Source organism: Arvicanthis niloticus, chromosome 5 (assembly GCF_011762505.2).
Source record: "Arvicanthis niloticus isolate mArvNil1 chromosome 5, mArvNil1.pat.X, whole genome shotgun sequence".
Classification (NCBI taxonomy): Eukaryota; Metazoa; Chordata; class Mammalia; order Rodentia; family Muridae; genus Arvicanthis; species Arvicanthis niloticus.
Window position 1 is genome coordinate 5583419 of NC_047662.1, and position 13342 is coordinate 5596760.

At 50.0% G+C, this 13342-nt stretch overlaps 2 long non-coding RNA genes across 4 annotated transcripts in view; one reads left to right on the forward strand and one right to left on the reverse strand.

The window, feature by feature from the left end:
- The window catches only part of LOC143442274 (uncharacterized), an 8004-nt gene extending 647 nt beyond the window's left edge, over positions 1–7357 (reverse strand). Inside the window, exons 1-2 of the long non-coding RNA XR_013110309.1 lie at positions 7217–7357; positions 1–1612 (exon numbers count right to left, since the gene is read on the reverse strand). The exon at positions 1–1612 is cut by the window's left edge and continues 647 nt beyond it. This is a non-coding gene — a long non-coding RNA (uncharacterized LOC143442274). The remainder of the gene's footprint in view (positions 1613–7216) is intronic.
- On the forward strand, positions 5896–13016 carry LOC143442272 (uncharacterized). 3 transcript variants are annotated; one of them, XR_013110305.1, is made up of 5 exons: positions 5896–6035; positions 10146–10237; positions 11646–11699; positions 11846–12030; positions 12456–13016. It is a non-coding gene; the product is annotated as an uncharacterized LOC143442272 (long non-coding RNA). The 3 variants fall into 3 exon arrangements; XR_013110307.1 differs by lacking the exon at positions 5896–6035 and adding an exon at positions 7538–7720; XR_013110306.1 differs by lacking the exon at positions 10146–10237 and having other exon boundaries at positions 5899–6035.
- The last annotated feature ends 326 nt before the right edge of the window (positions 13017–13342 follow it).

Here is a 13342-nt window from a genome sequence, read left to right on the forward strand (position 1 = left end):
ATTTGAAAGCAAATGGGGAGTCTGTGGAAGGCTTCCGAGGGAAGAGAGGAATGATGTAATTATATTATGATCTCAACAATAAGAGAAAAAATATTTGGAGGAAAATAAAACCATGGTGTGGGGGGCATTTGAACTCTTCCTTGTCCCTAAGAAGCTTCTTCTTCTTCTTTTTAAAAAAGATGTGTTTATGTATTGTATGTGAGTACACTGTCACTGTCTTCAGACACACCACAAGAGGCATTGCATCCCATTACAGATGGTTGTGAGCCACCATGTGGTTGCTTGGAATTGAACTCAGGACCTCTGGAAGGGCAGTCAGTGCTCTTAAGCGCTGAGCCTTCTCTCCAGCCCACCCCCCCCCCCAAAAGCTTCTAATTGCCCAGGATTACAATGGCACAGGTGTTGTAAGCCCAGAAATAGCTGAGAGTCCATGGTGGACCGGAAGTTTCTGCACAAGTATTACTTTCGACATGAAGGACTTGGGCTCTGGAGGAATTAAGTCTGAATGGGTCCCCGGTTTGTTATAGGCAAAAATCTGCGTCTGTGAGGTACCCTGTCGGAACAGCCCAGGGGCATCTGTTGGAAATCCAGGTTCTTCTGTCCATGGGAAATGATTGATTAGACCAGGCACATAAGATCTGAAGTATAAACAGAGACCGCTCATTATGAAAGACAAAAACAAGTAAATAGAGATAAAGCACTCCTGAGAATAAGAGTGGCCTAGTGAGCTGAAGGAACCATGCGCTCCAAAAGCCACAGGCCGTGCGTGAGCCATGCGAGCCTTTGTAAGATGTCGTCTATACAGTGCCAGCGTCTCCCATGCTTGTGTCCGGCAGACTTTTTTGGAGCCTGAGCTCTGTTTGTTGTGATGCCCAGGCAAAGAAGAGCATCCAGTCTTTCTCTGCCAACTGAGCTTCTTTTCGTGTTAATCTTGATGTAGCTACATTTGAGGTCTTGTACCAGGACCAATCCCCTGAGGCTCCCCAAGAGGCAATGGTATGATCATCGCTACCTTCACTGTGATGGAAACGGTGGGGAACAAAAGCCACAGAAGTTGACCTTCATCCACCTACTGAGTGCCAGGATTACAGGTGTGCATCATCACACATGGATCACGTGGTGCTGAGATGGAACCCACGGCTTCACTCTTGCTAGGCAAGCACTCCACGTGGTAAGCCCCTCCCCCAACCCTGTGTTAACTGTCTTAGGCCTCTGTGGTGGCAAAACAACCTTTAAAGCCTTCACCAATTTTCCTTGTGACTCTAGTGTCCTGTTGTTATTTCTTCACGGTATCCTGGCACCGTTCTCGTGGCCTGTCCAGGAATCGATACACCGGCCTTTTGAAATCTTAGCTTCTGACGTTCCTGCCGAGACCTAGAGAATTGTGGCCGGGGAAGATCTTCTTCCCACAGAACACAGAGGAAAACGGGCCTGAACAAAAGTCCAGGTTGAAGGAAACTGGGAGGAAAGGCTGACTGTCTCAACTTCATCAAATTATGTTACCAAAGACACAAAACCAGCCTTACAGGAAGAGAACCGCTGACAGTGGACGCTGTAGCTTCCAGGTGTCTGCAGCTGGGTGGCCTCCAGATGGAAATGCATTGACTTGAGCCTGGGGAGACAAGTCACTGGGTAAGAGTGACTGTTCTGCCATCGTGAGGCCAAGTTCAAATCCCCAGAACCCACATGACTGCTCACCTCTATAATCCTATCACCTTGTGGCCCAGAGACAATGGGATTGCAGCACAGCATTGGATAGATGTGCAGCAGACACACACACACACACACACACACACACACTAGAAAGAAAGATCGACTGGAGATGTTCAGTAGAGAGGGACCCCCTCGATTATCCGAGGCCCTGAGTCCCATGCTGTATGGAGTTGGGAGGTTCCATTCCATGCTTTGCAACTATTTCTCCAACACTCTCTGCCCCATGAGCAGACTACCCCAGGCCAGTCTTGGGAAACGGGAGGGCACTGTGCTGTATGGGGCACCAGGGTTTCCAAGTAGAGATGAACCTTGGGAAGTGCCAGGAACCAATCATTTTGAAACTTGAAAAGATTTTGAAAAATCACACTGTCCCATCTCTTTTGTAGGGAAAGAAGTTAGGACACGGAACAGGTGACATTTGTGGTACCCAGCCCACGGGATTCCTCTTGACACCGATGTGGCTCTGGAGGGCACAGAATGTTTCCTCTGCTGTAGTTTTCCCGTACCGTGAGAGGTCACCGTGAGAGGACTGAGGCTGAGTCACCTCCACGGCTCCCCACTGCAGAGCCTCATGAAAGGCCAGATTCCTTGTCCCAAAACCCTTCCTTCCTCCAGGGTCTTTCTTTATTGAACCATCACAATCTTTCCTCTTTGCTATTTAATGGGGTGTGCTCCGGAGACACAGGAGGCTGAGCATGCCTTTCTGAGAGCTCTGCCCTTCCCCCATCCCGCCCCCAGCTCTGCCTTGTGACTCTGCTTCGGGATGGACTTACCCAACCCTGACTCTCTCAGTTCTACCTCCCAACCTGGGACAAGTTTCATTGTCCCAGAGGCTTGACTTACAAACCAGAACCAGAGGGAATATTGTTAAGAAGCTGAAGTTTAAAATAATCACAGAACCTTAACCTCCTTTAGTGGGTCCCTTCAAGGGCCAAGGCGTTGTGTGTCTGCTCCGGCTGCAGGCCAGAGGTGAGCAGCTGCATGGATCTCTGCAATGTTCTGGGAGGTTCTGAGGACTCCGTAGAACATGTCAGCCTTAGCTCCCTGCAGCCTTGGGTTTCGGCCTTCTAAGGTGGGGGTGTGGGCAGCCTGTGCATCTATCATGAACCTTGACTGGGAGAAGAATTTGAGGTCTCTATCATGGCTCCTCCCACTTCCTCCCTCTTCCATTCTTCTTCCCCTCCCCCTTCTTTTCCTTTCCCTCCCCTCCGTCTCTCCTTTCCCCTCTCTCTTTTGCCTAGTTCTGGGGATAGAACCCATGACTTCATGCATAGTAGGTCAGAATTCTACCACCAAACCCTGATCCAGTTATCCAGTTTCTTCACCCCTTTGTGTGTGTGTGTGTGTGTGTGTGTGTGTGTGTGTGTGTGTGTGTGTGTAAGTATGCACATGGGTACGTGTAGAGGCAGGGAAAACCATCATTCTTCAGGTTGGTTTTGTGGATCCTTCAGTGGGACCCGGAACCTGTGGATAATGCTGGTCTCGGATCTCTGCCTTCCCGGTCTTGGGTTACAAGCACACACCACCATGGATACTAAGCACAGAACTCAGCTCCTTGAGATTCTGTGGCAAGCATTTTATTGACTGAGCCATCACCCAAGCCTGAGCCATCACCCAAGCCCTGAACTAGTTTCTCTCAGGAGCCTCCTCCTCAGCTAGCATGGGCACAAGACCCTAAAGCTTGTGCAGTAGATACAAGTTTTCCTCAGACACTCCTCCCTGGGTCTGTGGATTCTCTGCTTCCTTCTGATGCTGCCAATAAATTTAGCCCTTAGAGATAGCACACACCAGCTGTGAATGGGTGGAGCCAACCCATGGAGGTACCACATGGTGCTGACTGTCCTCCATGGAAGGGCCTTGGCGTTGCTGAATGTCTTGGTGTTGAAGCACTTTGGTCCTGGTCACAGCTCTGCAGACAGAGCTTGATGATTTGTCTTCCTCCCTGCAGCCCCCAGCTCGCTCTGGCCCTGCTCACTTAGGCCCAAAGGTTTTTATTTATTTATTATATATAAGTACACTGTAGCTGTCTTCAGACACCCCATAAGAGGGCATCAGATCTCATTACAGATGGTTGTGAGCCACCATGTGGTTGCTGGGATTTGAACACATGACCTCCGGAAGAGCAGTCAGTGATCTTAACCGCTGAGCCGTCTCTCCACTCCAGCCTTTGTCTGGTCTTTAGATGCAAAGACTGAAGCCAAAGATGCTCCTGGCCTGGCTAGCTAGAGCCCTGAGCCCCAGACACTCTTCATGCTAGGAGCTCTGCACCCCCACCCCCAGGCCTGTGGTGTGGGGAACACTCAGCAGGGCGGCTGCCACACCGACAGGGCACTGAGTCACAAGGCAGAGATGGCTTTCCATGATAGCAAGTTGACAGATGTGGAGATAGTCTCAGGACTTGGCGCTACGGCGTCCGCCTGCCTCCTTCCTGGCTGCTTGACACTGATTAATTTGTGTTTGGAACGTGTCAGCGACTCTTCAGGGCTCTGGTTGGCACTCCCTGCCCTTTTGTGGATGGACTTGGGAAACTGGGGTTTTACTTCCAGGTTAATGAATATTTGAAAATAAGAGTGTGGAGAGGAAGCGCCACAGGTTGGCAGTACTTTGGGCTAAAGACCAGTGACCCCTGACAGCCAACAGGGGGACCCTCTGGGGATGCATACAGAAGTGGCTGGGAAGAGGCTTCCCCAATGAGGGTTGGAGACTGGGCCACGGCTCATTAGCCGGATGGACCAGTGCCCAGAGGTGAGTGGAAAGGAGCAGGTGCCTCCTCTGAGGCATCATTAGACCCCTGCAGAGTTTGTGCTTGGCTTTCAGGGATGGTTGCCAAATTCTTGTCCTTGAAATAATGCTTCCAGGTCTTCCTGTTTGGAGGATGCAAGGGAAGCTGTGTGAAGGCCGAAAAGAAATGGCATCTGAGAGTAAAGCCCAAAGGCCTGAGGAGAAGAGTGTTGACAGTAGAAAGACCATATGTAAGGGCAGGGGCATGGTACTTGTTTGAAGTGAATAACCAGAGCCATGGCCAAGGTCACGTAGTGCAGCCGGCAACACTCGTCCTCTGCAGACATCTGGACAGCTCTGGATTCACAAGCAAGCCAGAGGGCCTTACCCAGCTCGGAGAGAACCATACCAGGCTGACTAGGTTGGTTGAGTTCTGTACCCCAAAAGCCACAGTCACCCAGGTGAGGAACACAGTCTTAGCTACTAGTATCCACAGGACTTTCATGTACCCGCTCCCGTCAGCAGGCTTTAGGGTTGAGTTGTGGAAGTCGGGGGCTCTGACTCACTCACTGGTCTCCTCTCCAGCCTCGACACAGTTCTGGGGATGTGAGGCACATTTTGAGGGACGGGACATTCCTGAGCCAGGGCTAGTTGCAGACTAGTCGCAGTGATAAGTCAACCGCCCACTTCCTCTCTGGCTGTACAGCCTCAGTTCAGGGACAGTGCTGAACAAACAGGCCCAAAGCTCACACTCCTTAGGGAAGAGATGCGAGTTGCATAGGGCACCCAGCACAGTACAACGTCCTGCACAGGGCAGGCACTAGACAGGCATAGTTGCCGTCCCCTTGACTTTCCAGAGATAGGAAAGATGTCTCTCCACCCAGGCATGTGACATTCAAGACATGACTATTTCATAACACACTCACAGGGTGTCTAGGAACACGTCTGTTCTGGGGGTTGACTTTGCTGGGTTTTTGAACGTTTGAAGTCACAGACGAATGACTGTATAGACCTTTGACCTGTGGGTAAATGTTCATACATCTGAATCCCAGGAAAACATTATTTATTAACAGGACAGTGAACAGAAGAGCCTGCCAAGCTGGGAGGTGGGGGGAGGGCCGGCGCAGCGGACACTGTAGAGGACAGTGCTAAGAACATGAACCTCACCGGGGAGCCATCATAGTGGAGATGGGACTTCATGGAGTGCAGTGAAGTGGGTCCGTGGAGAGAGGGTTGTGCTGAGGGAGTTGAATACTAGGGATAAGGGAGAACCAGACCCAGGAGATAGCTCAGGCTATCTCTCCTTTCAAAGAACAGTGAGATCAAGGCTGAAGCAGGGCTTGGGCTCGGCAGGGAGAGATGGTGGGTGGAGGTTCGGGCATACGGGTAGCCAGACCCGATGACTAGATTCACAGGAGCTCCTAGAGCAGTGGTAGGGACAACCCCAGGCATTACAGCCCTGCACGAAGAGTGATATTCCCAAAGTGCCACCGCAGGGGCATCTTGACCGCACTTTGAACTTTGGCCTTGAAAGGACTGGTGTTGGAGAGCAGTCGGGAGATTCCATCACTGCTGCCGACAGGCTAGACCAGAGTGACAAGGTAACTCCTGTGCCCAGCTTCCCTCAAGAAAGCCCCATTGACTTCAATGATGCTGAATTCTCACCCAAGCTACCTCCTTACCCTAAGTGGCAAGCTGCTATTGTCCCATCTTACAGATGGAGAGACTGAGGCTTGGAGAGAGGAGGTCAGGGCTCACTATGATAATGTGTGCAAGCAGCTGGGCCGGGATTCAAGCAGAGTTCTGTTTGATGCCAGCCATGCCCCCTCAGGTGGGGTATGGTTAACTAGATTGAATAGAGATGTCCTGGTCTTTTCTACCTAGGAGCCTCGGAGGACAGGTGACTGATGACAGAGACGGGCAGTCTGGTGAGGAAGGAGACAGTGTAACTGGGTTGGGTGAACCAGGTGACATTGTAACAATCCCGTAGATGGGTGACTCTGTGTGACCAGAGTGACCAGCTCAGGAGCCACATGACAGACAGACTGAGTTCTGACTTGGTAGAGGGCAAAGAGGTTTATAGAGATTATAGGTATGTTTATGATGTTTGTGATGCCTCGGACATCGTGTGACAGCCTGTGACGTGTCCTTCCTTCATCTTCAGTGTGTAGGCTTAAAGATCACAGGCTCCTTCATGAGCCCGTGAGACGGTCAGTGGGCAAGAGCGATTGCCACCAAGTGAGGACCTGAGTTCTGTCACCAGGACCCAGAGAACAACCTCTTGCAAGTTGTCCTCTGTGTCCCCACACATGCCATGGGCACCTGTCCCCACATAAATGTAATTAAAAGACACTTAAAAAAAAAAAACAACAACAACAAAGAGATCTCAAGCTTTTGTCTAAAGTCACAGCCCATGAAAGAAAAGACTGAGACCTGGGGCTGAAATGTCACCCACAGAGGCTGAAATGTCACCCACAGGGGCTGAAATGTCACCCACAGGTGTATCTGGTAGATCAACGTAAGGGTAATTGTACTAGAAGAATACTAGTCCAGTCAAAGATAAGGAATTAAAATAAAGTTTGACTCAGCCATAGTGAAGTGTGACGTGGCGGTACAGAGACCGTGGTGCTGGGGTCTGAATGCACTTGACCGGTGTAACAGTACCAAGAGATGGGGTTTTCGGGAAATTATTAAGGCACCTGGATATTTACACCAAGCAGAGCTGGCAGCCCCTGTTTTCCCTCCCGCTCCTCTTCAGACAAGCAGACCCGGGCCCACTCACCTGGGTCCTCCGCATTTACTTGTTACAACACCATCCACCCTGACTGAGTGTTCCACCACGGCCCTCCTTCCCTCTTCCGACGACGCACATGTAAATGTGCCTTTAAATACACGGTTGACTCAACCTTCATCTCTGACCTCCAGCTACAGCCTTAGTCAGAGTTCCTCACGTCCCTCTCAGGTCTTGTCACGACCAACACCCCACCCCCTCCCTGAGTTTCTGCACGTCTTCACCACCATCATTCGTGCCCCCTCCCCCACCCGCTAGATAAAGTCTAGTTTCTCTCAAATACCACACACAGAAGGTGAAGCAACAAAGACCCAGGTAGGCACAAGTACAAACTTGCTTTCATATTTTCACACACACACACACACACACACACACACACACATTGATTATTCAATTATCATTCAAATTATTTCCTTGGGATAAGTTCCCAAGGCTGGGATTCAAGAATGAGGAACTGGAATACCTCAGTGACATAATGCTCCCAGACATCTGAAGGTGAGCGCTTGTGCCCCGCCCACTCCTCCAACATGCGCGGTTTAAGAATGTCCGGGAAGAATTTCATTTTGGCCTCTATTGCCTTATTTCTATCCTCATTAAGATAATTACATCGTCTATACGAGCCTATAAGAGCGCCCTGCTCCCAGCTTTTCTGACTGCTTTTTTACTGTGTTTCTGTTTGGCACGGATGATAGTGTCCCAGACACCTTTTCACTAATTGGCAGGCATTTCGCCAATCTTACTGTGTGGAAATTTTCAGTTATGGAAAAAGGGTAGCTGAGTAATTGGTGTTCTCTGCCTCATGAGCCTCAATTCCTACCCCTCCCCTCCCCTCCCCTCCCGTCCCCTTCCCTCCCTTTCCCTCCCCTCCCCTCTCCTTCCCTCCCCTCCCCTCCCCTGCCCTCCCAGTCCTCTCCCCTCACCTCCCCTCCTCTCCCCTCCTCTCCCTTCCCCTCCCCTCCCTCCTCCTGACCCTCAAAGTGTGTCAAGTCCACAGTGAGTTTGTGAAAGACTCATCTGATTTCCTATGAGTTTTTCTGAGAGATTTTGGAGCTTGGATCTTGATTTCCTCGCTGTAAACCATCATCTTCAAGTAAGAGTAAACATCCCGAGCCAAGTGTGTGTTTTCAGCAGCAGAGCCTCTCTCCCAAACCTGGAGAAGTCTGGAAAATGCTTTTTTTTTTCTTTTTTTTCTTTTTTTTCTTTTTTTTCTGAGACCAGCCCCCCTTCTCTCATCTGCCTGTGGATCTGTCCATGTCTCTGTCTCTCTCTCTAGCTCTGGCTGTCCTGGAACTCTCTGTGTAGACCAGGCTGGCTTTGAACCCACTGAGATTCACCCAAGTCTGCCTCCCAAGGACTGGAGTTAAAGATGGTAGTTGGGCACCACCAACCAGCATAGAAGCACTTTTTAATGCCCTTGTCAAACTCTCTTCTCTCTCCAAGGCTGTGTCCTTTGTCCCATCTTCACTACAAGCAAACAAACCCCCCCACACACACCCATCCCGCTTTCTCCTGGGCTCTGCTCAGTGAAGATTCCTGGAAGGAACCTTGCCTGCCATGTGCTCTGTGCACACTTTGACTGAGCCTAGAAGGTTCTCGGCATCCGAGGCTCCCTTGTCTGCCCTTGGACACACCAGAACCTCCTTTGTGTGTCCTCTGGGCACTGGGCACCTCCCCTCTTCAGGGGTCCTTTCTGTTATATTTTATCTATTTTTCTTCCTATCCCTCCAAAGAGACTGGCATTTTTGGAGGTGGGTCAGTGTCCAAGACTCTGTGGTGATTACTGCCTCAAGGTAATAAGAGCCACCACAGGTATAATCTACAAACAAAGGCAAGCTAATCCTCTGCCTTGGAGGTCCTAGAAGACCATATTGAAGAGCAGTGCATTCTGGGAAGAGGTCCTGGGCTCCAGTTCCCTTCAGAGAATGTCGTGAGTAATTATTAAGTCACAGGAGAAACATGTCTGGCCAGGCCTGTTGCCTCTCCTGACACCTTCTCCCAGCCAAAGCCTCTAGCAGGTCTGGAGACCATTCAAACATCCCATAATCACATTTCCAACTCTTCTTTTGCAACGATACAAGACTCACTTTCCACACAGCAGGTTGGAAAGTGTTCTAACACCATAAACACAATTGCATCAAGGTCCAGTTCATAGCTCAAGAGCTTTGCTCATGACACAGTACGCCATCATTGTCAGACAGAGCCCACCCATGCGCTGGTGGCCCTCAGCTGTCTGGTCCTCACCTGTTTCTCATACTCTTGACCCAGCCATAATGACTGCTGTTGCAATCCCCCAGTGCTCCAGGCTTGTCCCAGGGCTGATCCCTCTTCCCCAAGATCTGGCCATGGCTGTCCTCTCTTTTGAGTTCCTGTCTCCAATCACCCCCAGTTCTAGAGGAAGCCTTCCCTAACCCAGCCTTGAACATGTGGTCCTGCCCTCGAGCCTCCGAGTCTGGGATTGTAGACAGGTGCCACTAAGCACACAGGACTCACGTTCCCGGTTTGTTTTCTCCTCGTCTTGTCTGTTTCTGAGCTCTTTTCTCTGAAGCGCCCTGGGACTCGTGTTTCTGAAAGCATGGTTTCCATTGTCCGATGCTCAGAGCCAAGTGCCTGAGAGAGACCTGAGAGGAGACACACAGACTTGTGGGGAGGATGAGGATGCTGTGTACTGTTGTCAAGGAAGAAAGTGTAGTTTGGATGCTGGAGAAATCGGAGACCTTTAAGATATTTACGGTCGGTCTAGCCTGTGAAAGCATCCTTACAGACTTAAAGACTCTGCAGGCAACGGGCAGTGACTGAGCCCTGCTTGTGAGCAACCCACATAGCAGCCACCGCCGAGACAACCCTGTGATGTGATCTGGTGCAAGGGGGTGGGGCTGTTATTTTCATGTGCTAATTTGATCTTTCCTGATTTGTCTCGTAGCATCACATGTATTGTATGCCCAGAGTGTGTAGAGATACCTTACAGTAGGGCCACGGTGAGAGGAGGAGCCATGGGAGGCAGGCAGTAGTGAGGTACGGCCTTCATCTCTAACTCTGCCTTCTGTTACTCATGTCTTGGTGTTGATAAAACACAAGGTTGATAAATAAAACCAGATAATTCAAGGGATCCTGAGATGGATCGTGTAGGACATGCATGCCATGGCTTCTGGATATCAAGTGTTTTCCCCAAAAGGCTCAAGAGAAAGGGCAGTTCAGAGCGGAGAGATCCGGTGGGCGTGATGAACCTGAGCAGCAAGTCCAAGGGACCCCTGAGAACTGCAGAGGAGAGGAGGGAGTGGGGAAGGCAGGGGTGCAGGGAAGAAGATCAGAGAGGGGCTGGATTCCAGGCTGAGGGAGGTTTCCCACTCAGGGTTAGGGTTAGGGAGAGCTCTGGGGAAGGGGGCGGGGGGAGCTAGACATGAAACTTAGACAATGGCCTGCTTGCTCTTAGGTTCTCTCGGTGTACATTAGAATTCAGTGTTGATTTAAGACCCTTCTGTTAAGTTCAGTTCACTAAAAGCCTGGTTGGGTCCTGGTCACTTAAGAAGCCAGGCTCAGCCATCCGTTCTGGACAGGCTAATGAACATCATAGAGGGATAGCTAGTGAGAAGCATAGAAAGGTGATTCGTTCAATGTGGCCACACTGGGAGGAGGAGCAAAGGGGACCAGTCCCCAGGCCCACTGTCTTTGTGCTATTCCATCGGGCAAGGTGGTCTGACAAGTTTCTTATCTGGTGCCAGGAACCAGCCTTTTCCTTCTACCAAGGTAGGATACCAGGGACTGTTATCTCAATAGTCGGTAGTCAAAGGGAGGGATGTGAGTGTCCATCTTTAGAGAAACTTTGTTCCTGCCTGGAGGGTTACACCTGTGCGTGCTTCCTCAGCAAACCTGCCAGTGATGTGACCATTCTCTGCTTCGGGTCGCTATGCAGTTTTGAGGGCAATATAGCTAAAATCTTTTAAAAATATTGATGGGAATCAGAGTGAGCCCCCTCAAATACGCCACCTGAACAAAGGGACTATTTTGAGCTACTGAGGAAAAACAACACGAGAAAAGCGGTTAGGCCTTCCACCACCACCTGAGTACAGACTCCCCTGTCCCCAGCCCTCAGAAGGAAGACTAGCTTTTCCTCCAGCCATGCACTGAGCTGGGTCTACAGCAGCCATGCAGCCCCTCATCCATTTCCTGTCTCACACCCGCTTCTCTTAGACCTCTTACTTGCTTGTAATTTCTACCCTTCATTAGAGTGATACATAAGGCTCCTCCTGCATGCACCAAGTTTAACTACGTCTTTGAGTCTTTTTCTTTTTAGCGTAAGTCTCTGAGTGCTTACAAATGAAGGTGACCGAGAGCAAATAAAACTTGTGTATTTTTTTTTCTCTCTTATTTTTAAATCTGTCTTTTGCCATTCCACCTTTTGGTCAATCTGGCACAAACTCAGGTCACCTAGAAAGGAGAAACTTCAACTGAGAAGTCCCTCCAGCAGATTGGTCAGGTTTGTTAGACATTGTCTTTATCGGTGGTGTGGGAGGTCACAGTCCATTAGGGGTGGTGTCATTCCTGAGCAGGTGGCCCTGGGTTCTATAAGGAATTAGACTGAGCAAGCCAGTAAGTAGCATCCCTCCACGGCCTCTGCTTCAGGTTCTGCCTCCAGGGCCCTGCCTTGACCTCTTTCAGTGGACTGCCACACAGGATGTGTAAGCTAAGTAAACCTGTTTCCTCCGAAGTTGCTTTTTGGTCATGGTCTGGCAAACTAAGGCACTGGAAGACCCCAGCTATAGCGCATACGAGAATAGAAGTTTCGCACCCCCTATTCGCACATGCAGGTGAGATCTCGTGTTCATTAATCTCATCGATGACAAATCATTTGTGTTGGGGGAGGCAGGATCATCATATCTCGGATCCGTTTAAATGTCTTTCTAGACTTGTTGGTATTCTCCTCAGCACTCCTGACAATATCCGCCTTCCCGAGTCTAGTGGCAGATTAGTGGGATTAATTTCCCAACCTCAATATCTGTGTGCTGACCAAACAAACGTAGTCCCCCCCCCCCCCCCCAGGGTTTTCACTGACCGGCTACAGTCATTGGCTGTGGTTTTCAGTCACCATTGCTGATCAAAGCCAAGCCTTATTGAGTCCTGCGTGGTCAGCGTGATGTAGCTCTGTTGGGATGGGCATGGGGACAGTCACAGTGTGAGCCAGGAAGCACCCTCATCACACTCACCGTCCTTGCCCTTGGCACCCCCATCACAGGCATGGCTGCTTGGATGCCCCACCTGGGCACTGTGAGCACTTCCTGAAACCATCTCAACATCCAGGACTCAGAACCTTTTCGGGACCAAGATGAAGATTTTGGGGAGGAACAGTAGCCAGCATGCTAGCCTGTATCTTCCTGGATGAAGAGAACAGCAAGTACCAGCTGGTGTTCAGGTCCTAAGAGAAGATGACCCAGCTTAAGACCAGCTAGAGCCTCTTAGAGGGCGTCTTAGTTTTGCTTCTGTTGCTATGACAAAATCCTGTCAACAACAACTTAGAGATGTTAGGTCACACTTTTAGGCTACAGGCTGTCATGTTAGAGAATCCATGGCAGCAGGAACTTGCAGCAGCTAACCACATTTATAGTCAAGAGCAGAGCTGGGGACTGGGGAGATGGCTCAGCCGTCAAGAGCACTTATTGCTCTTGGAGACGACCCAAGTTCCATTTGCAGCACCCACATGGTGGCTCGCAACCATTCATAACTCCATTTCCAGGGTGCCGGTAATTTCTTCTGACCTCTCAGGGTACCAAGCACCCATGTGGTACACACACACACACACGTGCAGGCAAAAACACTCATATACATAAAATAATGAAATCTAAAAAGAATTTTTAAAAAGAACGAAGAGGAATGCATGCATGTATGATTAGAGCTCAGCTTGCTTCTTTCACTCTTAAACAACCCAAGGGAATGGCGCTGCCCACAGTGGTCCCTCAGAACATAATCAAGAGGATCCCCTTAGACACACCGTTGGGCTAACCTGATCTACACAATCCCTCATTGGAACTCTCTGGGAGATTCTAGACTGTGTTGAGTTGACAATAAAAGCCAACCCTCACAGAGGGTGTGGAGCAGTCCAGAAATAATTTCTTCAGGGAATGT